Raw genomic sequence first — 26,760 nt, 5'->3', positions numbered from 1 at the left:
CTCTAAGTCATGGGAAGGGTAATTGGATTCATATGGTTTCAACTGCCTTGATGCATACGCAATCACCTTCCCGTTCTGCATCAATACACACCCTAAGCCATTCTTAGAGGCATCACTGTACACATCATAGATACCACTCTCATCTGGTAAGGTTAACACCGGCGCGGTTGTCAATCGCGTCTTCAAAGCTGGGAATGCCTCTTCACGCTAGTCATTCCACTCAAACTTTGCTTCCTTCTTCATCAAGGTTGTCATTGGTTTGGCGATTCTAGAAAAGTCTTGCACAAAGCGTCTATAATAACCCGCTAAACCAAGAAAACTCCGAATATCGGTGACACTGTTAGGTGTAGGCCACTCACTGACAACTTTTATCTTTGCAGGATCCACTGCGACTCCTTCCTTAGACAAAAAATGTCCTAAGAATGCAACTTTCTCTAGCCAGAATTCACACTTCGAGAATTTTGCGTACAACTGGTTGTCTCTCAGGGTACTCAACACTGACCTTAAGTGTTTAGCATGGTCCTCCTCACTCTTGGAGTATACTAGAATATCATCTATTGAAACCACTACAAACTTGTCCAAGAATGCATGGAATACTCGGTTCATTAAGTCCATAAAAATTGCAGGCGCATTGGTTAATCCAAAAGTCATAACTGTGAACTCATAATGACCGTATCTAGTCCTAAATGTAGTCTTTGGTATAGCGTGCTCTGCGATTCTCAACTGATGATAACCTGACCTCAAATCGATCTTTGAAAAGATTCCTACTCCTTTCAACTGGTCAAACAGATCATCTATCCTAGGCAAAGGATACTTATTCTTGATTTTGACTTTATTGAGCTCCATGTAGTCTATACAGAGTCTCATGCTCTCGTCCTTCTTCCTCCCAAACAAGATTGGCGCTCCCCAAGGCGATGCACTTGGTCTAATATAACCTTTCTCTAGTAATTCTTCAAGTTGACCTTTCAATTCACTCATTTCTGCCGGAGCCATCCGGTATGGGGCTTTCGAGATAGGTGCAGTTCCGGGTATTAGGTCTACGGTGAAGTCAATAGGTCGATTGAGCGACATTCTTGGGATCTCCTCCGGAAACACGTCCAAGAACTCATTTACCACTGCAATGTCCTCTGGTTGCTCTTTCATCACATGCTCTAAGTCTCTAACATTACATAAGAAAACAGGGTTCCCTTTACTGACTAGCTTCACGAGCTTCATATCAGGTCGGATTCACATCGGGTCGGATTCATATCGGATTGGATTAATCGGGTAACGGACTAACACGGGTCGGATTGAAACGGATTTACCCGGGTTACATCAGATTTAATTTCATATCGGTTCGGGTTATTCGATAGCGGGTTGGTGAAATGTGCGTTTCATATAGTGTTTTCACCCCCGTCCCTTAGTACTTTTATGCGTCAAATGAGCTCTTAGGAGCCATTTTAGTACTAATCTGTGTATTTTAGTGTGCCTTGAGTTTCAGGAATACTTAGTGAGAAATTGGTCTTTTTAGGCCCGTTTCTTGATGATTTAGGCCACTACATGGTCCCGAGGGAGTTCGGGACGACTTTTGTCGACTTACGGGAGCCTTAGATGTTCATGATTGAGCCCCGAAAGTTAGACTCGGTGTTGCGGACGAAGAGCTTCCCGCCCGGTTGATCTCCCCTCGCCCATCGGGCGAGCAAGCAGAGAATCAGGACGTCAGAAGGCGCCCGACGGGCGGAGTCTCGCCCGGTGCCCATCGGGCGCCCATCAAGAACTTCAGCTGCGGGAATCGCCCTCCGCCCGACGAGCGAGGTCCGCCCGACCGGGCGCGCGGAGAAGGTTTCCAGAAAGTCGCCCTACGCCTGTCGGGCAGCCTTGCGCCCGTCGGGCGGATTTCGAGCTTCTCGCCCTGGAGCCTAGCACGCGGTTTTATTCCGGTTTTCTCTTATGTTTTTAGGCTAAACTATAAATATAGCCTTTGTTAATTTAGTGAAACATCTTATTATCTTATTTTCTAGTATTAAGCACTTAGATTATTTTCCTAAGCTTAGTTTTTCTCTCAAATTTAGTTCAAAACACTTAGTTTCAAATTCAATAAAAATTCAAGCTTTCCTTTGCCATTGTTCTTCAATTAGGTATTGTTCTTTATTTCAATCATCTATTTTGCTTTAATTATGTCTTCAATCATGCTAATTTCTTTGTTTATTGTTAATATGCTTGAGTAGTCTAATTTCTAGGGTTTGGGGATCCATGAATAATATGAAGGGATATTGAATAATTGTGATTGTTGGCATTGTAATTAATTCCTATTGATTGGTTTATTTCACTATACAATTAGATTTGCGCAGGTTTAATTGTGGTAGTTTTGCAATATCAAATTAAGATTCGAGAGATGCAATTTGATGTTTAGGCTTGTGTCAATAGGTGGAATTGGAGTTAATACGTAGCGAGAGCCCGTTAATTCTAAGTCTATGATTAGTATTGATTCGAGAGAGCATGCTAGTCTAATTAATTACTTTGTTGATTATCGTGATTATTCATTATCCTGGATTGTTAATTGTTGGTGAACCTATGCCCTAGATTCCTTAATATATTGATTCCTAGTTGTTTAGTTATCGCCGTAGTTTTAGTAAACCATCAAACCAACTCTTGTTCCCAATAGTCTAGTCTAATTGATTAATAGTAGAAAGAACACTGTTTCCCTATGGATTTGATCCTGACTTCCCTTGCTACCTAGCTAGTGGACCTTAGGTTATTTTTGATTAGGTAATACGACTGTAGCCTGTCAAATTTTGGCGCAGTTGCCGGGGAAACGGTTTTATTTTCTGTTGTTGATTGCTTATCCTAGATTATTGTTTGTTACTACTCAAGGAACTCACGTTCCTTGAGACCGGATCTCACATTGTTTTGTAGTCTTTGTCTATGCCCAGGACCGTAGGTACTAGTAATCTTACTCCATTCGATCCTGAGCCCGAAAGAACCTTTCGTAGACGAAGAACTTTCATTGCACAGTGTGGGAATTACTCTGATTCTGATCATAATATTGGCGATCTTTTTCCTTCAGATACAGATTCAGTTTCAGAGATAGAGATGGGTGACAAAAATCTGATACCGCCACCTACCCCACGGCTTACAGACTATTCTAAGCCAAGTCTGTCCGTGCTACCAAAGGCGATCATGCCTTTTATTGCAGCTGAGACCTTCAAGATTGAGCCTGCATTGATAAATATGATCGAGAGACGCCAGTACGGTGGGGAACCAGGTGAAGATCCGAATCTTTACATTCAGTCCTTTATCCAATATTGTTTCACCATCAAGCAAAAGGGATTGACTCCGGAGCAGACTATGGAGATACTTTTCCCGTTCTCTTTGAGTGGGAAAGCTAAACTGTGGATTAATGGGTTGAATCGGGCGGCTTTGAAAATCACTAATTGGGAGTCCTTGGCTCTTGCTTTTTATGTTAAATATTTTCCACCTGAGAAAACGGCTCGTCTGAGGGGTCAGATATTAAGTATCTCACAACAAGCGGATGAGAGTTTGTTTGAGGTCTGGGAGAGATTCAAGGATTTGCAAAGAGAATGCCCGCACCATGGTTTGAAAGATTGGTTCTTGATTCAGCAGTTTTATAATGGTCTGGGCAATGAGTCTAGATGTTTGTTAGATTCGGCTGCCAGTGGGAGGTTCATGCAACTTGAGGTACCTAGAGCTATGGAGGTTATTGAGGAGATAACCATTCACAATGCCCAGTATGGAAATCCTAGAGGTCTATCTAATAGGGGTGGTAAGCATGATTTAAATTCTATTGAACAATTAACTGCCCAATTGACTGCTTTACACTATAAGTTTGATAATATGCAAGCAGCCAATACTCAATCTGCCCAACCTGCTACTGTAGCTGTTATGAGTGCCCAACCTGCTACTGTTTGTGAAAGTTGTGGAATGTCTGGTCATTATGCACCGGAATGTAGGAGCTCTGTTGAACAGTGTAACGCATTTCAATCCTACAAACAAAATAACCCATTCTCCAACTCTTACAATGAGGGCTACAAAAACAACCCTCTACTATCCTACAGGAGCAACAATATCCAGAACCCTCACCAAGTCCAACATCCACCACAACAACCATACCAACCCTACCAACCACGGAACAACTACAACCAATAGTCTAGTGAACCACCTGAGTTCACTAGACAACACACATCACCTCCACCACCACCACCTCAAACCACACAGCCTGACCCTATGCTAGTAGAGATGAGAAACATGATGCTACAAATGCAAAAATCTCTAAGTGAAAAGGATGCAAAGATCGATGCTCTTACTGCTCACAACAAGATCATTGATACACAGTTGGCACAGATGGCTACTACTATTGCAGGAAGTCCACCAGGCCAATTTCCTTCACAGCTCGAAAATAGGGAGACTGCTAATGCAATTACATTGAGGAGTGGTAGGGATTTTGGTGGTCCTTCTATGCCAGTTGAGGTTGATTCTGGGGTGTCTGCTAATGGTCTGGTCAGTGAGGAAATCCCAAAGATAGTTATGGATGGTCAGGAAGCTGAAAAGGTAGTCAATGAGAATGAGGCTACAACTGAGGTTAAGAAGGGGGTAGATATTCAAGTACCACCTGTTGCACTCCCCTTCCCAAACCGACAACTCAAGAATAAGCTAGACAAGCAGTTTGGCAGATTCTTGGAAGTGGTCAAAAATTTGCAGGTAACGGTTCCTTTTACTGAATCAATTTTACAGGTTCCTGCTTATGCTAAATTCATGAAAGATATTTTGACCAGGAAACGTGCTTTTTGTGAGGTAGAGACTGTAGCTTTCACTGAGGAATGTAGTGCTTATTTGCAAAACAAGTCTCCACCTAAACTTAAAGACCCCGGGAGTTTTTCCATCCCATGTAACATTGGCACCGTATTTATTGATAAAGCTCTATGTGATCTAGGTGCTAGTGTGTCTGTCATGCCTTTGTCTGTCTGTACTAAACTGAATATGGGTGAGCTTAAGGTTACCAATATCACTCTACAAATGGCCGACCGTTCTGTCAAATACCCCTTAGGTGTTTTAGAGGACGTCCCTGTTAGAGTAGGTAAATTCTATATACCTGTAGACTTTGTAGTATTAGACATGCATGAGGATTCTCAAATTCCCATAATCTTAGGTAGACCCTTCCTTCACACGGCGGGGGCGGTAATTGATGTTAAAAGTGGGAAATTGACATTGTCTGTTGGGGATGATAAGGTGACTTTTAATCTGAATAGTGCCTTAAAAAGTCCCATGCTAGAGGAGGAACAATGCTATCGTATAGATGTAGTTGATTTTATTACTCGTGATAACGTCTCCCAAGTTCTCGAAAGAGATCCCTTGGAGGCAGTGCTTTGTTGTGAGTCTTCTGCAGGTGATAGCAGTTCTTGGAGTGCTGAAGTGGATGCTCTAGAGTTGGCTCTTAATGGTGGAGAATCTGAGCCGGAGAGCACCAAATTGAAGAGGTTAGTTCGGTCGGTTTGTTCTGTTAAGGAGGTAAAGAAACCCGAACTTAAGCCTCTTCCTGCTAACCTTAAGTATGCGTTTTTAGATGATGAACAACTTTGCCCTGTGATCGTCAGTACTGCACTTGATGCAGACCAGTTATCCCAACTTCTAGTTGTGTTGAAAAGGCACAAAAAGGCCATTGGGTACAGTATTGATGATTTAAAGGGTATTAGCCCTGACTTTTGTATGCATAGGATACATTTAGATGAAAATCATAAACCATGCATCCAACCCCAGCGTCGTTTGAACCCTGTCATGCAAGATGTTGTAAAAGCTAAAGTTATGAAATTGCTTGATGCGGGTATTGTATATGTTGTGTCTGATTCTAAGTGGGTGAGTCCTGTTCAGGTAGTGCCTAAGAAAGGGGGGACAACTGTGGTGAGAAATGAAAAAAATGATTTGATACCAACTAGGGTAGTCACAGGTTGGCGCATGTGTATTGATTATAAGCGTCTTAATGTTGCTACTAAAAAGGACCATTTTCCCCTTCCCTTCATTGACCAAATGTTAGAAAGGCTAGCCTGGCACAAGTTTTTCTGTTATCTGGATGGTTATTCTGGTTTCTTTCAAATTCCCATACATCCAGACGACCAGGAAAAGACCACCTTCACCTGTCCCTATGGTACCTTTGCATATCGTAGGATGCCTTTTGGTCTGTGTAATGCACCTGCTACTTTCCAACGTTGCATGATGAGTATCTTTTCTGATTTTATTGAGTCTATCATGGAAGTGTTTATGGATGATTTTAGCGTCTATAGTACTTCTTTTGATTTTTGCTTGCTAAATTTGACTAAAGTCTTGAAAAGAAGTGAAGAGTATAATTTAGTCTTGAATTGGGAAAAGTGTCATTTCATGGTTACTGAAGGGGTGGTTTTGGGACATTTGATATCTGATAAGGGCATTCAGGTGGATCGAGCTAAGGTCCAAGTGATTGAACAATTACCCCCTCCAGTTAATGTGAAGGGTGTTAGAAGTTTTCTTGGTCATGCGGGGTTTTATCGCCGCTTTATCAAGGATTTTTCTAAAATTGTTAAACCACTTACCCAGCTCCTCCTCAAGGATGCCCCGTTTGTGTTTACTGATGCTTGTCTCGAGGCTTTTGACAGGATCAAACAGGCACTGATTTCGGCTCCCATCATTCGTTCTCCCGAATGGGACCTTCCGTTCGAGATAATGTGTGATGCAAGTGACTATGCAGTTGGGGCAGTTTTGGGTCAGAGAAATGAGAAGGTTTTACATGCCATCTATTATGCAAGTAAGACCTTGGATGAAGCTCAAGTTAATTATGCTACTACTGAGAAGGAGCTTCTAGCCATAGTCTATGCCTTGGATAAATTCCGCACCTATCTGATTGGATCCAAGGTGATAGTCTGTACTGACCATGCGGCCCTTAAGTATCTTCTCTCTAAGAAGGAAGCCAAGCCTAGGCTTATTCGATGGATACTACTGCTACAGGAGTTTGATCTAGAGATCCGCGATAAGAAAGGGGCTGAGAATGTAGTTGCAGATCACTTGTCTAGATTGAGGTATGACGATGGTAAGGGATCTACACCGATTGATGATTCATTTCCGGATGATCATTTATTTGCACTTGCCAGTCAGTCACCATGGTTCGCTGATTTTGCTAACTACATTGTGGGGAGAATTCTTCCGGCCGATCTTACATATCAACAGAAGAAGAAATTCCTACATGATGTCCGGTTTTACTTTTGCGACGACCCTTATATGTTTCGTGAGACTGCTGAAGGGTTGTACAAGCGTTGTATTCCAGAATGGGAAGTTCAAGGTGTTATCAGTAGGTGTCATTCTTCACCTTATGGTGGTCACCATGGACCGTCTAAAACAAACGCTAAGTTGTCACAATGTGGTTTTTACTGGCCTACTATGTTCAAGGATGCACAGGCTTTTATTATGGCTTGTGATGCATTCCAGAGGGCCGGCACTATTTCGAGGAGGTATGAGATGCCACAGAACGGGATCCTTGAGGTTGAGATTTTTGATGTGTGGGGAATTGATTACATGGGACCATTCCCATCGTCCAAGGGTAACTTGTATATCCTTGTTGCTGTAGATTATGTGTCAAAGTGGGTGGAAGCCGTTGCCTCACCTACTAACGATGCTAAGACAGTCATCTCCCTGTTCAAGAAGATCATTTTTCCTAGATTTGGGGTTCTGCGCGCTTTGATCAGTGATGGAGGGTCACACTGTTAGGTTATGATACATATGACAATACATAAATCATGCGGAAACAACCATTAAGCCAGGAATACATATTATTTACACATAATCATATAGCATAATTTAGATGCATACTCTTTGTTGCGTGCCTTCCCTAGCTGCGCCCGAACCGAACAAGAACAAGTCTTTAGGACTCCAAGTGTCGTCCCTCCGTAGATAGTCCACAGCACGTCCGGATCCGCCTTAAGATTGACCAACTAGAATCGCCCTTAAGGTACTAGAATTTTCGGCACTCTTAGGTAAGAAATATGGCTGAATTTTTCTCTCAAAACTCACTTTGAATACTTGAATAATCTCTTAAAATATGTGACCCTAGGCACGTATTTATAGAGTTATGGAAAGGGAATTGGAATCCTAGTAGGATACGAATTAATTAAACTTAGAATCCTACAAGAACTCTAATTAATTAATTTATCCTTTTAGGAATAGGAATTTAATCATATACTAATTCTAATAGTTTTAGGAATCATGCATGAACACAAACTCACACACACACGGCAGCCACGAGGGCCGCCCATGCGTGTGCGTGCGAGCAGCAGCCCACGCAGCGAGGCCATGGCCTTGGCGCGCGCTGGGCCTGCCTTGCGGTGGGCCTGGGCGCTGCCTTGGCTGGGCGCGCGTTTGGCTTGCTGGGCGATGGCCCGACTTCGTGCTGGGCCTTCGTCCGGCAGGCCTCGTCCGATGCTAATTCGTACGATACGCTTCCGATTAAATTCCCGGTTCCGGAATTCATTTCCGATACGAACAATATTTAATATTTCCGATTCCGGAATCAATTTCCGTTTCGAACAAATATTTAATATTTCCGTTTCCGGAATTATTTTCCGATTCCGATAATATTTCCGATTCTGACAATATTTCCGTTTCCGGCAATATTTCCGATTCTGGCAATATTTCCATTTCCGATAATATTTTCCGATACGTACCATGTTTCCGTTTCCGGCAACATCTACGACTTGGATAATATTTATATTTCCGATACGATCCATATTTCCGTTTCCGGCAATATCATCGTTTCCGGAGTATTCATTTCTTGCCTGTGACGATCTCAGCTCCCACTGAAACCAAGATCCGTCGATTCCGAATATCCATAGATGGAGTATCTAATGCCATTAAATACTTGATCCGTTTACGTACTATTTGTGTGACCCTACGGGTTCAGTCAAGAATAAGCTGTGGATTAATATCATTAATTCCACTTGAACTGAAGCGGCCTCTAGCTAGGCATTCAGTTCACTTGATCTCACTGAATTAATAACTTGTTAATTAATACTGAACCGCTTTTATTAGACTTAACATAGAATGCATACTTGGACCAAGGGCATTATTTCCTTCAGTCTCCCACTTGTCCTTAGGGACAAGTGTGCATTTCCTAATTCCTTTGTCGCTCGATGCTTGCTCTTGAACATAAGGTAAGAGTTGTCATCCTTATTATGTCCAGAGGTGTTTCTCGGTTTCAGAGTTCAACTGATCAAATAAACAGATAATCATAGCCTATGATTCATCCGAGCACGGCCATGCATTTCACAGTTTCTAGCTCTCCGAGTGGCCTTGTACAACTTTTAAGCATCTCATCCCGATTTATGGGAGGACAATCCCAATCTTGCGATCTTGAGATTAGACTTCGTTTGATAGGTGATTACCTGAGCGTTGCCTTTATAGCCTCCTTTTACGGTGCGACGGTTGGTCAACGTCAAAGCAACCAGTTCTCAAACAAGTAATCTCAAATCACTCAGGTATTGAGGATTTAGTGTCTAATAATTTTAATGAAATTTACTTATGACAGATTTTCATCTCTTACAGTAAAGTTTCATAGGTCTTGTCCGATACTAGTCTTCCCAAAGTAAGTATCTATGCAAATGATTATGACATTGCCATGTCCACATAGTTCAAGAAACAGAACTACTAGTCATCTTGCATTCTAATCGTCTAACATTTTCTATGCGTCCAATTTTATAGAAAACTCCGACTAGGGACCATTTTCAACCTTTGACATTCAAGTTCACTTGATAGACATTTCTTAGTCACAGGACTGGTCCTGACAGTCTATCTTGAATATATCGTCAAATTTGAAGGGACTCATCATTTAATACTAAACCAAGATTAAATGGAATATGAAAATACATTTCATATATGATAAATGTTCAACCCCAATGTTTTATAACCATGGGCCTCAAACCCATCTTCTAAAACAATTCATGGAATTCAAAGCTATGCTTGATTTCCAGTGCGACAATGTGAGTGTTGCTTCTCACTTGTTGCATAGGTTTAGTTATCATGCTTTGCCAATCTTAATATCCTTTTTTCATCGAATGTTCTTCGAGATATGATGATAAGATCTTTTGAGTATGTTTATTTTGTGATCTAGTCTTTCTTGCTACATTAGTGGTTCTACGCATTTTGCAATGAAGGACCATCAAGTTAGCAGACGTTTTTCTTGCTTCAAGAGTGGTTCTGCGCAATTTTCAATGAAGAACCATCAAGCCAGCAGATAGGTGATCTACCCAAGTTCAGTGAAGAACTTTAAACATGTAATACCCTGAATTTTTAAAATACGGTTTACTATGCTTAATAATTCTATTTAATTTAATGTCTATTATTAATCGTTTTAAATCTTAATTTCAGACGCTATTTTTTTTTTTTTATAATCTTACTTAACTCGGAAATTTTAATATTTCAGTCGTAAAAATACTTCGATTTTTATAATTCAATTAGTTTTTTTTTTTTAAATTATAATTATTTCCGAATTATCTTTTAAAGCTTAATTAGGGAGTAAAAATTCTGAAATTTCTCTAGCAATTCACAATTTTCAAGATATCCTTATTCTCCTAAATAAGCCAAAGTTAGTTTGTCTCCTTCCTTCTTTCTTCTTCTGCTTCACGCAGCTTTTTCCATGGAAGTCAAACTTCCCTTTTACACTTGTCTCACACATTCTTACAATTGATCCACGTATCCTTGCCTAACTCCCTTAGTCACCAGAATTGCAGGTTTTTCTTCACATTTGTCATTCCAACCAATCTTAACTGAGTCAATGAACACCAATTCACACTAGAAATAGCTCTCAAAATAGGCAGAAAATGAGAAGAATCAAACTCAAAATCGTGAGTAACAATCAGTTTCAACCTCATTGAATTCCAACAAAACTAAACACAATTCAATTTCACTTCCTGCTTTTCTGTAATTTAAACCACCACCACCAACGACCACCGTCTGCCTACCACCACCGTGACCACCATCGATAACCACCTTCGACCACCACCAACACAGCAACCACCTTCGACCACCACACCTCCCTCACCCTCTCCCTTCCACCACACGCACCCCCTGCCCTCTCCCCTGCTTCCTCTTTCCCCTCCTTCGGCGCGCCACCAGCGTCGCAGCCACCACACCAGCCCACTCCCCTCGCCTGGTCAACTCATTTCCCCCACACTTCCCGGCGAGCTACACGACCACCAATCGAAACACCCTTCTCCAAAACTCCCCTGCTTCCCCTTCGTTTTCGCACTCCCTCCTCCTCTCTCACGCTGCACCACCGCCGCGAAACACCACCCACCTGCACCGGCGTGACCTTGTTGCGCCGCCCGGCCGTCCGTCGCTCCTTCTCCTCGCGGCTCTTCATCCCCTTCGTTGCTTCCCTGTTTCGGCCCCCCTCCCCCTGTTCTTGACCCAGGAAACCGAAAGCAACAAAAAAAAAAAGAGAGGAGAGAGAGAGAAAGCCAATCTCTAAATTTTGGAGCCTTGATTTGTTTTTCAAACCTAACTCCAAATTGGGCCATATTTCATTTGGGCCTTGGGTAAGACTAAATCTGAATTTTCAGATTTTTAATTTGTCAATACTTATGGTTTAATAATTTTTACAAAATATTTACTAATAAAAACTGTTTATTATTTTTCAGATTTTATTATCAACTTTATGAGAATAAAGATTCTAGTTTTATTTATCAAAATGGAATTTAAACATTATTTACATGAAAATTTATTTATAAAATATATATGCAATTCAATTCAAAATTCGATTAATAATAATATTTTCTTTAAATGTCGAAATTATATTTTATTAAAATTCGTTATTTATTTCATTACTTATAAAATTTATGATTTATAAAATATTAAATTTTATAATTATTTATCGATCTAGTACTAATTCAATTATTTACTATTTTTAAAGAAATTGGACTCGGAGCTCAGGACGAACGAACCAACGAAAATCCTTAGCAAAATCGTGGAAGTGAGGTAACGGCTATTGCTAGTACCCGCAATCCCTTATAAATATGATTTATGAAATTATGACGTTATGATTGAATTTATGAATTAAATGTTTTGATGTGTTTTATGGATTGTGGGATGAAATATGATTTGTTTGAATTGTTTATTATAATATGATTTGATTGAGTTTTCTCATAAAATTATGTTTATGCAATGCTTTGAAAGAAATAATATGTTTATTGATCCCAGGATCAAAATGATGTTTTATGAGCTAAATGAGTTATGTTATTTCGAACTGAAATACAAGCCAAGGCTTGGTAGAATTATACAAAACATGATAAATGAAAGTGAAAGACCTGGTTTGTCTGGCGGTATATAAACTACCATCTTCCTATCTATCGGTCATGCATGCACCACGGACACCTGTCCACCCATGGATTACGAGCCCAGGCTCCCATGGTTTATGAGCCCATGCTCAGGGCCCAGGCCCATGTTACGATGATGAGCCCAGGCTCAGGGCCCAGGCCCAGTGGAGAATTCCTTCACGGTTCGTACTTGCCGACAACTAGCATGTTAAATTGCAAAGTTTATGAATGAAGTGAATATGATGTTTTATTAAATGTTTTACTTATTCTATTCTCCCTATGTTATTAAATAAAATGAATTGAAATGAATTTACGCTACTAGAATAGTTCGTTACTGAGTCTTCGGCTCACCGTTTTGTTTTCCATTTTAGGTACTCCGGGGATCGATGGAAACGAGTAGAGGCGAGGAGTTTCACTTTAATATTATCCACCTAGTTTATATTTACGGTTCTAATAGTTTAATAAGTTTTAATTAAAGACTTTAGTAAGTTATGTACTTTCATTTTGGTAATATAAAAGATTATATATATTGTTTTGGAGTATTTAAAGGCTTATGATTGATGTTTGCCTTGTAATTTCCGAAAAGGAAGTTACGGCAGGTAATGTCCCGACCAATTAGGTTAATTCCGCTGCTAATTATGCTTTAATTATTGAATTAGAGGTCGGGGCGTTACAGTTTGGTATCAAGAGCAAAGGTTCTGGACCATAAGTGCTAAACCTTACGGGTTTTGGCACGAATAGAATTCATTAGGCTTTAAGTGAAGAATTTTAAGGAATGAGTTAAAAAGAATGTTCTAAAATCTTGCTAAGTTAAAATGAATATGAGTGTGAGTGTAGGAACGGGATCAAAGGGATTATTTTATATTATTATTTCGCTTCAATCTGATAAGATATGTTATGCAGAATGTCGACCATTGATGCTATCAACGATGTTACCAACGGAGCTCGCAACGAGCATCATGTTCACGATGATAACGACATTACTCACGAGGAGTATGTCCATGTTAATGGCCATGAGGAAAGGATGGAACGATTGGAAAATGTGAGTGCAATGTTGGCCGAATTAGTCCATGATTCTCGGAAAAAGAAAGATGTTAGTGGGAACGAGAGCGCAACGATGTTCAAGAACTTTTCGTCGCTTAACCCACCATCCTATGATGGCAAGCCTGATCCACTTGAGTTCGAGGATTGGATAAGTCGCATTGATCAGTTGTTTGAAACCCTGCAATGCCCTGAGAAATGGAGAGTTGATTTCGCAGTGTTCTACTTGACGGGTCAAGCAGGATTATGGTGGAAAGTTAACAAGGAACGAAAGAATGGGTCTGGATTTGGTTGGAACGAGCTACAAAAGTTAATGAGAGACAAGTTTTATCCACCATCCCTGAGGAAACAAAAAGAAGATGAATTTCTACACTTGCAACAAGGAACAATGAGCGTGTTGGAATACGCAAATAAGTTCATGGAGTTGTCAAGGTTTGCACCAGACCTGGTGTCGACAGAGCAGTCCAGGATGAACCGTTTCGAGCGAGGCCTGCACCTTAAGTACCAGGATAGGTTGTCCACTCAGAGGTTTACTTCATACCAGGATATGGTTGATATTGCAGCTAATGTAGAGAGAGTGGTACTGCTTCGAGAAGCGAAGAATATTGGGTATAAAAGGAGAAATGAAAACCAGAGTCAAGGAGGAGCAAAGAAGCCTAACCAAGGCTATCAGGGAAACCAAAGGAGGAACGATGTTGGAAACAAAGGACAAGGTTATCGTGGAAACCAGAATAATAGGGCGCAAGAATGTGCCAAATGTGGGAGAAGAGGCCACATTGAGAGTGAATGTCGTGTAGGATCGAACACTTGTTTTCGATGTGGGAGCCATGATCATTACATCAGAGATTGTCCGAAGCAGGTAACCCCAACCACGAGAGGACCAGTTTCAACTAACAACGATCGTGGTCGGAACAACAACAACACAGGAGGTTCAAACTGCAACCCACCCCGACCACCGCCAGCTGGAAGAGTTTTTGTGATGAGACAGGATGAGGCAGATGAGAATGATAATGTTATCACCGGTACTTTCTCTATCCATTCTTTAGCAGCCCATGTTCTTTTTGATTCTGGAGCTTCACATTCCTTTATTTCTCCATTGTTTGCAAAGTATTTAAATTTGAAACCATGTTGTGACTTTCATGCTATGAGTGTTTCCCTTCCTAGTGGAGAAATTGTGAAATGTAGAACCATGTATAAGGATTGCCCTATTATAATAAAGAAAGTTGAGTTTCGAGCAGACTTAATAGCTTTTGATCTATCTGAATTTGATGTAATCTTGGGAATGAATTGGTTGACTAAGTATGAAGCTAACCTTAATTGTTCGAGGCAAAGTGTGACCCTTATAACGCCAGATGGAGATAGAGTTTCATTCCATAAGCTAGTAAGAAAACCAACGATTCAAATTGTCCATGCTTTGAGAGCACATAAAATGATTGAGAGTGGTTTATCTGGTTATCTGTGTAGTGTTATTGACTTAAATACCTCTGGGCCTTCCATTACCGACATACCTGTTGTTTGTGAGTACCCACATGTTTTTCCAGAAGAAATACCTAGTATGCCCCCACCAAGAGAATTAGATTTCAGCATCGAATTAATTCCGGGATCCACCCCTATTTCTAAGGCACCATATAGAATGGCACCAGCTGAGTTACAAGAATTAAAGAAACAATTAGATGAGTTACTTGAAAAAGGATATATTCGACCTAGTGTTTCACCTTGGGGAGCCCCTGTCTTGTTTGTGAAGAAAAAGGACAGAACTATGAGGCTATGCATAGATTATCGAGAGTTAAACAAGATTACCATTAAGAATAAGTATCCCTTACCCCGTATTGATGATTTGTTTGACCAACTTCGAGGTGCAAAAGTGTTTTCTAAGATTGATTTGAGGTCAGGTTACCATCAACTTCGAATTAAACACGAGGATATTCCAAAGACAGCCTTTAGAACCAGATATGGTCACTATGAGTTTGTTGTGATGCCTTTTGGATTAACCAATGCGCCAGCTGTATTTATGGATTTGATGAACCGTATTTTTAAACCATACCTTGATAAGTTTGTAGTTGTTTTCATTGATGATATTTTGATATATTCTAAGAGTAATGAGGAACACGAGGAGCATCTGAGAAAAGTGTTAGATATGTTGATCGAAAACCAGTTATATGCTAAGTTGTCAAAATGTGAATTCTGGCTTAAGGAAATATCATTTTTAGGACATATTATCTCTGAGAAAGGTGTATCTGTTGATCCTGAGAAAATAAAAGCAATTGTGGAATGGCCTAGACCAACTAATGTACCCGAAGTACGGAGTTTTATGGGTTTAGCTGGATACTATCGAAGATTCGTTCAAGATTTTTCTAAGATTGCCTTACCCATAACCCGATTAGTTAGAAAGAATACCAAATTTGTGTGGAATGATGATTGTGAATGTGCATTTCAAGAACTTAAGAAACGTCTCACCACTGCCCCTATTCTTACCCTTCCATCTGGAACTGACGGATTTGTAATCTATAGTGATGCCTCTAAGAATGGGTTAGGATGTGTCTTAATGCAAAATGGAAAAGTCATAGCTTATGCTTCACGCCAACTCAAAGTCCATGAACAAAACTACCCTACCCATGACCTTGAACTTGCAGCTGTTGTTTTCGCCCTTAAGATTTGGAGACATTATTTGTATGGAGTTTCGTGTCAAATTTTCACCGACCATAAGAGTCTTAAGTATATTTTCACCCAAAAAGAACTCAATATGAGGCAACGTAGGTGGTTAGAACTTCTTAAAGATTATGACCTTGATATTCAATATCATCCCGGAAAGGCTAACGTTGTTGCAGATGCATTAAGTCGGAAGTCTCACCTAAATTCTATCCTAACTTTTTCCCGAGTCAACCGAGATGATCTACAAAAGATGGAAATTGAGTTTATCAAAGGAAATGCTTGCTTGAATGTGTTGGTAATGAAGCCAACTTTGATTGATGAAATTAAGGAAGTGCAATGTAAGGACTTGCAATTAGAAAGAATAAGGAGTGAAGTGGAAAATGGGAAGTCACCTGGTTTTGTCATTCAAGAGGATGGCACGTTAAGGTTTCAGGGAAGATTATGTGTGCCTAATGATGAGAAGTTGAAAAAGAGAATCTTAGAAGAAGCTCATAGTTCACCATACTCGATTCACCCTGGAGGAAATAAGATGTATAAGGATTTAAGGCAAATGTATTGGTGGAGCAACATGAAGCAAGAAGTGGCAGAGTATGTGGCTAAATGTTTGACATGTCAGAGAATCAAGATCGAGCATCAAAGACCAGCAGGTTTGTTGCAACCTCTGGATGTGCCAGAATGGAAATGGGATTCAGTTTCAATGGATTTTATCATAGGATTACCAAGATCAACCAAGGGAATGAATGCTATTTGGGTCATTGTTGATCGATTAACAAAGTCAGCGCATTTCTTAGCCATGAAGAACAATTCGAGTTTGGATCAACTTGCTGAACTATATGTGAACACTATTGTGCGATTTCATGGAGTGCCTAGTTCTATCGTTTCTGATCGTGATACGAGGTATCAATCAACCTATTGGAAAGAATTGCAGAAAGCTCTTGGGACGAAACTTAACTTCAGTACCGCATTTCACCCAACGACTGATGGACAAACAGAGCGTACCAATCAAATTGTCGAGGATATGTTGAGAGCATGTATTTTGGATTTTCAAGGAACCTGGGAGAAGTTTCTACCTATGGTTGAATTTTCGTACAACAACAGTTATCAGGCCACTATTGGTATGGCACCTTACGAAGCACTTTATGGAAGGAAATGTCGTACACCATTATGTTGGAGTGATATCGATGAAGCACGTGTTATAGGACCAGAACTGATTCAAGAAACTACTGACAAGATTCGTTTAATCCAATCAAGAATGATGGCAGCACAAAGTAGGCAAAAGAGTTATGCCGACCAACGAAGAAGACCACTAGAGTTTGAGGTTGGAGATCACGTATTCTTGAAAATTTCGCTAACAAAAGGAATAATGAGATTTGGTCAAACAGGAAAGTTGAGCCCAAGATACATCGGGCCATATGAGATATTAGAAAGAGTAGGTACAGTAGCATATCGACTAGCTTTACCAACCGACTTGGAAAAAGTGCATAATGTGTTCCACGTGTCGATGTTAAGAAAATATGTTCCTGATCTTAGCCATGTGATTACGCATGAACCCTTGTTATTGCGAAATGATTTGACTTACGAGGAGAAACCAATTGAAATCCTAGAACGAAGAGAGAAACGACTTAGAAGCAAAGTAATTCCAATGGTTAAAGTCTTGTGGGCCAATCACTTGACATCTGAAGCTACATGGGAAGTCGAAGAGCAAATGAGATCGAAATATCCCCAATTATTCGTTTAGAAACGATAAGATGTATGAATTCTAAAATATTATGATGTTATTCCCGCCAAGTTTATATAGCAAATAGGATGATTAAGTATGACATGTATAATTTCTAAGAATGGCAAGTTCAACTGAGCTCCAGTTTCGAGGACGAAACTTTTTCTAAGGGGGTGAGGATGTAATACCCTGAATTTTTAAAATACGGTTTACTATGCTTAATAATTATATTTAATTTAATGTCTATTATTAATCGTTTTAAATCTTAATTTCAGACGCTATTTTTTTTTTTTTTTATAATCTTACTTAACTCGGAAATTTTAATATTTCAGTCGTAAAAATACTTCGATTTTTATAATTCAATTAGTTTTTTTTTTTAAATTATAATTATTTCCGAATTATCTTTTAAAGCTTAATTAGGGAGTAAAAATTCTGAAATTTCTCTAGCAATTCACAATTTTCAAGATATCCTTATTCTCCTAAATAAGCCAAAGTTAGTTTGTCTCCTTCCTTCTTTCTTCTTCTGCTTCACGCAGCTTTTTCCATGAAAGTCAAACTTCCCTTTTACACTTGTCTCACACATTCTTACAATTGATCCACGTATCCTTGCCTAACTCCCTTAGTCACCAGAATTGCAGGTTTTTCTTCACATTTGTCATTCCAACCAATCTTAACTGAGTCAATGAACACCAATTCACACTAGAAATAGCTCTCAAAATAGGCAGAAAATGAGAAGAATCAAACTCAAAATCGTGAGTAACAATCAGTTTCAACCTCATTGAATTCCAACAAAACTAAACACAATTCAATTTCACTTCCTGCTTTTCTGTAATTTAAACCACCACCACCAACGACCACCGTCTGCCTACCACCACCGTGACCACCATCGATAACCACCTTCGACCACCACCAACACAGCAACCACCTTCGACCACCACACCTCCCTCACCCTCTCCCTTCCACCACACGCACCCCCTGCCCTCTCCCCTGCTTCCTCTTTCCCCTCCTTCGGCGCGCCACCAGCGTCGCAGCCACCACACCAGCCCACTCCCCTCGCCTGGTCAACTCATTTCCCCCACACTTCCCGGCGAGCTACACGACCACCAATCGAAACACCCTTCTCCAAAACTCCCCTGCTTCCCCTTCGTTTTCGCACTCCCTCCTCCTCTCTCACGCTGCACCACCGCCGCGAAACACCACCCACCTGCACCGGCGTGACCTTGTTGCGCCGCCCGGCCGTCCGTCGCTCCTTCTCCTCGCGGCTCTTCATCCCCTTCGTTGCTTCCCTGTTTCGGCCCCCCTCCCCCTGTTCTTGACCCAGGAAACCGAAAGCAACAAAAAAAAAAAAGAGGAGAGAGAGAGAAAGCCAATCTCTAAATTTTGGAGCCTTGATTTGTTTTTCAAACCTAACTCCAAATTGGGCCACATTTCATTTGGGCCTTGGGTAAGACTAAATCTGAATTTTCAGATTTTTAATTTGTCAATACTTATGGTTTAATAATTTTTACAAAATATTTACTAATAAAAACTGTTTATTATTTTTCAGATTTTATTATCAACTTTATGAGAATAAAGATTCTAGTTTTATTTATCAAAATGGAATTTAAACATTATTTACATGAAAATTTATTTATAAAATATATATGTAATTCAATTCAAAATTCGATTAATAATAATATTTTCTTTAAATGTCGAAATTTTATTTTATTAAAATTCGTTATTTATTTCATTACTTATAAAATTTATGATTTATAAAATATTAAATTTTATAATTATTTATCGATCTAGTACTAATTCAATTATTTACTATTTTTAAAGAAATTGGACTCGGAGCTCAGGACGAACGAACCAACGAAAATCCTTAGCAAAATCGTGGAAGTGAGGTAACGGCTATTGCTAGTACCCGCAATCCCCTTATAAATATGATTTATGAAATTATGACGTTATGATTGAATTTATGAATTAAATGTTTTGATGTGTTTTATGGATTGTGGGATGAAATATGATTTGTTTGAATTGTTTATTATAATATGATTTGATTGAGTTTTCTCATAAAATTATGTTTATGCAATGCTTTGAAAGAAATAATATGTTTATTGATCCCAGGATCAAAATGATGTTTTATGAGCTAAATGAGTTATGTTATTTCGAACTGAAATACAAGCCAAGGCTTGGTAGAATTATACAAAACATGATAAATGAAAGTGAAAGACCTGGTTTGTCTGGCGGTATATAAACTACCATCTTCCTATCTATCGGTCATGCATGCACCACGGACACCTGTCCACCCATGGATTACGAGCCCAGGCTCCCATGATTTATGAGCCCAGGCTCAGGGCCCAGGCCCATGTTACGATGATGAGCCCAGGCTCAGGGCCCAGGCCCAGTGGAGAATTCCTTCACGGTTCGTACTTGCCGACAACTAGCATGTTAAATTGCAAAGTTTATGAATGAAGTGAATATGATGTTTTATTAAATGTTTTACTTATTCTATTCTCCCTGTGTTATTAAATAAAATGAATTGAAATGAATTTACGCTGCTAGAATAGTTCGTTACTGAGTCTTCGGCTCACCGTTTTGTTTTCCATTTTAGGTACTGCGGGGATCGATGGAAACGAGTAGAGGCGAGGAGTTTCACTTTAATATTATCCACCTAGTTTATATTTACGGTTCTAATAGTTTAATAAGTTTTAATTAAAGACTTTAGTAAGTTATGTACTTTCATTTTGGTAATATAAAAGATTATATATATTGTTTTGGAGTATTTAAAGGCTTATGATTGATGTTTGCCTTGTAATTTCCGAAAAGGAAGTTACGGCAGGTAATGTCCCGACCAATTAGGTTAATTCCGCTGCTAATTATGCTTTAATTATTGAATTAGAGGTCGGGGCGTTACAAAACAACTCTGTTTTATTGCTTTGTAGGCAATAATTACTTTTACTTCAACTTTATAGGTTGCTAGTGATGCTTTGTTTGGAATTACTTATCCAAGCAGTTCACAGATATGTGGAATACTTTCCAGCTGTATCTTAGAACATAGAAATTAATATTTTAATATCCCACGCAACAACTCATGGTCTCCAATCCATGTTGCCATTTCAAAACACGATGCTCTATAGCTCGTCCTTATCTATGGTTAGCTCCAAGGGAATCTTGCTTGATCCTTTGCCAGTGTTTATGCGTGTAGCATCAATATTTAGCATATCTTTATTTCCTTGAATCAAGAACTATTCCTATGTACCTTTTTAAGTACCATAAGTTTTTCTTGATCTCAATCTAGTTGATCTTTACTTAGATCAATAGAGATTGGTATATGTTCGTCATGCCTAAAGTCATACGATACGTTTTTGGCGATCCTCATATTATATCATACATGATAAATTCTTTTGCAGAATAATTCCCAATTGAATTCTATTCATGTAACTTTAGCTCATTCAATTTCAGTAGATACTGAATCCAGCTAAATTCTTTGACATATAATATAGGTTAAGAATCTCACTTAGATCCTTTGATGTTTTAACTTAGTAAATGCTTATACATAGTTCAAACATTCTTTACTTAGATTTATTCACATGGGTCGAATATCTCCAATGGAGACTTTCGTGTTTGATTTAGTAAATGCCATTACTTAATCCAAAACAATATCATAAGATCTTTGTAAATAGATCTTAATACCCAGTATGTACTAAGTTCCGCCATGGTCCATCATTGATGAATAATTTCAAATCTAAGTCATTAGCATTTGAATGTTATTTCACAATAGAGAGATATGTGTGTAATACACATAGGACCAATTAAGTTTTAAGTACTCCCACTAAACTTCTTATATATCTATAAGAATCATGTATATTTTATGAAACTAAAATACTTATTAGCTTCATTAAAATATAATTCCAATTCCCAATTGCTTGCTTAAATCTGTACTTAGATTTTATAAGCTAGCTTTCTCTTTCAAGCATTTATTTGGATCCACAAATCCTATGACATACCATGTAAATAGTTTATTCCAACATTTGATTGAGGAATACGTTTTGTCATCCAATTTCTATATGTACCAATATGCAATCATTGCTTGAATTATAGACTTGAGCATTACGATTATGCATGAGGTTTCAACACAATTCACACCATGAATTTGCTTGTAACCTTTAGCAACTAATCTAGCTTTGTGTGTGAACACAATTCCATGTTTGATGGTTTTTATCCTTAAAACAAACTTGCAACCAATAGGTGTGAAACTATTCTTGCAAATCAACAAAATTTCAATTTTGTCATCAAAACATTGAGTATGTTTTATGGCCTCTAACCATTTAAAACATTTGAGTCTATATATGGCCTCTAACCATTTTAGGGAATCAGGGTTTCGTCATAGCTTTCTCACAGGTTATAAACTCATTAATCTATATGATAATAGTTTGACTGCAAGTTGTAGGTTTCTTCACTATCTAATAGAAGAATCGCATAGCTTTAGTGACCTGAACTCCATGTTTCTTCACTATCCAATAGAAGAATCTCATAGTTTCAGTGACTTGAACTCTATGCCTACAAGGGTATAGAACATCAAACAACAGAATATCAATAGGCACTTTGAGAGTCCTTTGAATATTCTATTCTCTTTGAAGTACTTGTAAAGTCTTCTAAGAGATGTCTATTCTATAAAGCCACTTCTAAAGTCCTTAAAGAATAAGTTCGGTTTTTCTGAAGCACTTTGAAAAGCCTCCGGAATGTCCGTTTATGTTTGTTGTTCGCCTCGAAGACTTTCGAGGTCTATTTTCTCCCACTTGTCATTTTGGAAACGAATCTCCAAAAGGACATCATTTCGAGCAAACAAACATTATGTTCTCAAAAATTCGTGGTAGAAACAATATCCTTGTGTCTCATTTGAATAAATCACAATGAAACATATATCTATACTTGGGCCTTAGTTTGTCGAATGACAAACACTAAGCTACCACTGAGTTTTACAACTCTCAGATACATTTTATGAAAAGTTATTCTGAAATTACTTTTCAATAGCTTTGACGAATTTGGTTTAGTTTGGTGGTAGTTGAGCATTTTGTTTTAGAAATTATAGGAAAAGTCTTTATGATTCATCATTGATCGAATCAAGTGCTAATTGACTTCGATTATTCCAACTAAGATATGTAATATCTTATGGACCTAGATTGTGAAATTACAACACACGATCATTGATGATCATATTTGGTCTCAAGTAATCATCAACATGATCTAACCTAGATCTTTATGATTTCTTGCCAAGTGGATTTTATACTTCTGAATCTTTGAACTAGCCAAACAGATTCAACTTATATCACATTTGAGTAAATAAACCTATATTCACTCAAATCCATGTGAAATAATAAAGTCATAAAATCTTTCTTTAGCTTTGAACTCTATTGTCTAGGCGTTCTAACAATAGTTCATATCTTTTGTTACTTTCAACAAGTAAGACTAGCTTGTCTTAAGTTGATCTAGAAATCAACCAACTTTCAAAAGTCCATTAAAATAGAGCTTTTGAATGTTAACTTGTTGATATGGTCTAAGCAACAATGCCAAAGATTAGTGGAACTCAAATCAAGGGGTTGATTTGAACCTAGTAAAGTTCTTTAAAGAGTTGTTTGTTTTAATCAAGCATATTGACTCAACCCGTAATTGACCATTTCACTCAAATAGACAAACAAACATTGTTTTTGTTTTTCTTGAATGTGAGTCTTTCTGTGTTTGAAAAACAGAAATTTAGGTATGCTGATTATGGAACAAAATAGCCATTAAGTTCCAGCCTTTGAAAGGACTTAAAACAAACTAGATGACCCTACAACTAATGTAGCATTGCCATGCTTTATTTCCCACTTGTAGGTCATTAGTGTATCCTAGCTTCCATTGTTTGAGTTATTACCGAAGTAAGAACCTCAAGCGGTATATGATACCAAGGAAGTTTGATTGCTAGGTCACTTCTCTTTAAACAAAAACTTATAGGTAGAAACGGAATCGTAAATTCCTTTCATTTGTTCCTCGTTTTCCTATTTCTTGTACCCTTTCTTATAGTCTTAAGAATTGAATTCTTTAGTGTTGACTTTTATACTTTGTTAGACATGTCCAATGTCACCCCAACAAGGTTCTTACCATTTAATTTATGTTGAATATTAAGTTTCAACTAGATGATCTTACCAGAAGCTTCTAAAGTTCTCTAAGCATCGATCTATTCGAATGTCTAGGGACTAGACTCATTCGAGAATTAAATGGACAAAGATATTAGGTTGTTAACCATTGGTAAAGCTGAGCGTATTAAACTCAATGCTTTATGATCTCAAAACTACAGTGTATTTTGAATTCACAAGCACCAATTGGTTTGCCATTCGACTTTGATGTTCGAAAACAACCATAAAAGTCGCTATAAGAAACGTACATTTTAAATTGCTCACTTTCTCTCATTTCCGTGAATCGTTCTTGGATTCACTACCAATCGAGGAAATTTACTGTTACCTTTCTAAAAGGATTTATTGCAGTGCAAGATATTTAATTATAAACAATAATTAAAACATACATTGAAGCATGCAAAGTCTAAACATTTATCATGAATAATAACTTGAAAATTAAAGCAATCATGCAATTTCAACAAGTTATTAGCATTTTATTCGAATTTATTGTTCCGGCAGGTGTGAATAAAATGATTCCAAGATCCTAAAATCATTGAAGAATTAAGCACAGTTTGTCGACTTAATCCTATAACATCTTAGGTAAGCAAAAGCCTTTTGCTAATAGTCTAGAAACTATTCTTGGTTGATAGGTACGTCAAAGAACTTATTAGGTAAACCTATCGATTTTGCCACGACATAAAAGGACTCCTTACTTATATCGTTGAGTTTCACCAAAACTAACATGTACTCACAATTATATGTGTACCTTGCCCCTTTAGGACCAATAAGTAACACCTCGCTGAGCGAAAACTATTACTAGATTGATGTAAAGGATATCCAAGCAAGTGTATATTTTGGCATGGCACCTTATAACTCAATTTTTTAAGTTTGGAACTTAAGGCTCTTACTATGTTGGTTAGATTTTAAGTGAACTAAAATCCTTAATCATGCAACATAATCAAGCCACAATCTTATGCATAATTAAGACATATTTAAAGCAATAAATAACTTAAAACATGCATAAGATAAATGTGATCTAGTATGGCCCGACTTCATCTTGAAGTTTTAACTTCAAAGTCCGTCTTGAAAATCTCCGTGGGAGGCACCATTTTCTTCAAATAGGATAAGCTATAATTAAAACTAATTACAACTATTTGATGGTACGCATACCATATTTGAATTGAAAAACAACTTTGGTACCTTAGACCAATTACATTCAAATTAATGGTACGCAGACCATATTTTCTATCCTATTTGGGCCACACTAGTCACTTCATAACCTGCAAAACAGTACATATACAATATATACCATTCACCCATTCATTATCATGAATGGCCCACATAGCTGGTTAGTAAAACACATTATGCATCACGTAAACATTTGCAGCAATTAATCAAGGGCACCAATAATCTACCAATTATTCAGTCCTTATTAATTCCAATCAAGTTGTTTTAACCTTAAGGATTTGTAGACCTAATCAAGAGTCTTATGACTAAAAGGGCTCCCACTTAAACCAATAAATTCATATGCTTTACTAATTTTAAACATAAAAATGTATTTCAAGTCTAACCGGAAACATACAAATTTAATTAAAATTTAAAGCTCATATAAATTTATAATTGAATCCAAAAAGTTTAATTTTATTTCAGTCGTATTTAAATTAATTCATGATTTTAATTTTAGTAAAATAATTAGAATAAATAAAATTTATTATAATTACAATATTCAAAATTAAAATCCAAGAAAATAATTTAAATTATTAATTTTAAAATTAATTATAATTACGTAAACTGAAAATTTTCAAATTAAACATTCAAAACGATCTAATCGCAACGCAAACACCCTACGCATTGCACGCCCATGGGCCGCACGCACACAGCCATTGCTGGCCATGTGCGCGCAGCCCATGCGCTCGTCGCATAGCTGCTGCATCTTCCATCGCAAGCCATCGCACGCTACGGTGCTCGCTGCGCGCGCGCTCGCTGCGCGCGCTCGCCAGCGCTCGCTGCGCGCGCTCCATCGCTCGCTGTGCGCGCGAGCTATCGCTCGCTGTGCACGCGAGCCATCGCTCGCTGTGCGCGAGCAATTGCGCGCGATCAACGCTGGGCGCAGCGCTCGTGGCACGCGAGCTTGCGCTCGCTGCGCGCGAGGCTGCGCGCCCTTGCGCGAGGCAGTGCGCCTTGTGGCGCAGCTCGCTTGCTGCCCACACGCGACTGCCATGGCTTGCCTTTCGCCCATGCCCATTCGTCCATAGCTCGTGGCCCACGACACAAGGCAGGGCTGCTGCCTTGTGCTCGTGCACCATGCCTTGCTCATTGCATTCGTGCCGCACGGGCGACGAGCTCCCTTGCTCGTCGTCGCATGCCCGCACTATACAACACCCCTTAAGGGTAACACGAAGCATCCATTGCTTTGTGCGTGCAAGTTATATGAACGAATCGCATAAAAATTTAAAATTTATATTTAAAATTAATGACAAATTAATAAATAATATTAATTTCATAATTTTAGGGCGAAAAATCGAAAATTTATTATTCAATTGATTTCCGATTGTCATGGATTCAAGTCTAGGTCATAAAAATTTAAAATTTATCATAAATTTACAATTTTTATGGTGGTTTTTAATCATAGGTTTCTAATTAAATTATAATTAATTATGAAAATCAAATTAATTCTAAATTATTCTAATTTTCAACAAATTAATCATAATTACAAATTAGATTGCATAATTAACAAGGCTAGGCATTCAAACTTGTTAAACATATACAGTAGGTCAATCAAAAATTCAAGATTTATCAACAAGAATCGCAAATATTTAATTTAACATCTTAAATTTACGAAATTTTGCATTCGAAAAACTAAAACCTTCGAAAAGTCATAGTTAGG

At 38.5% G+C, this 26,760-nt stretch overlaps 1 non-coding gene across 1 annotated transcript; it reads right to left on the bottom strand.

Annotated features, from left to right (window-relative positions):
* Positions 1-3,471: 3,471 nt before the first annotated feature.
* LOC130464462 (small nucleolar RNA R71) lies at positions 3,472-3,578 on the bottom strand. The gene has a single exon (XR_008924873.1). It is a non-coding gene; the product is annotated as a small nucleolar RNA R71 (small nucleolar RNA).
* Between the last annotated feature and the right edge of the window lie 23,182 nt (positions 3,579-26,760).

This window comes from Spinacia oleracea, chromosome 6 (assembly GCF_020520425.1).
Source record: "Spinacia oleracea cultivar Varoflay chromosome 6, BTI_SOV_V1, whole genome shotgun sequence".
In the NCBI taxonomy this organism is placed as follows: domain Eukaryota; kingdom Viridiplantae; phylum Streptophyta; class Magnoliopsida; order Caryophyllales; family Amaranthaceae; genus Spinacia; species Spinacia oleracea.
Note: the sequence above shows the minus strand (reverse complement) of the source record. Positions and strands in the feature narration are given on the sequence as shown.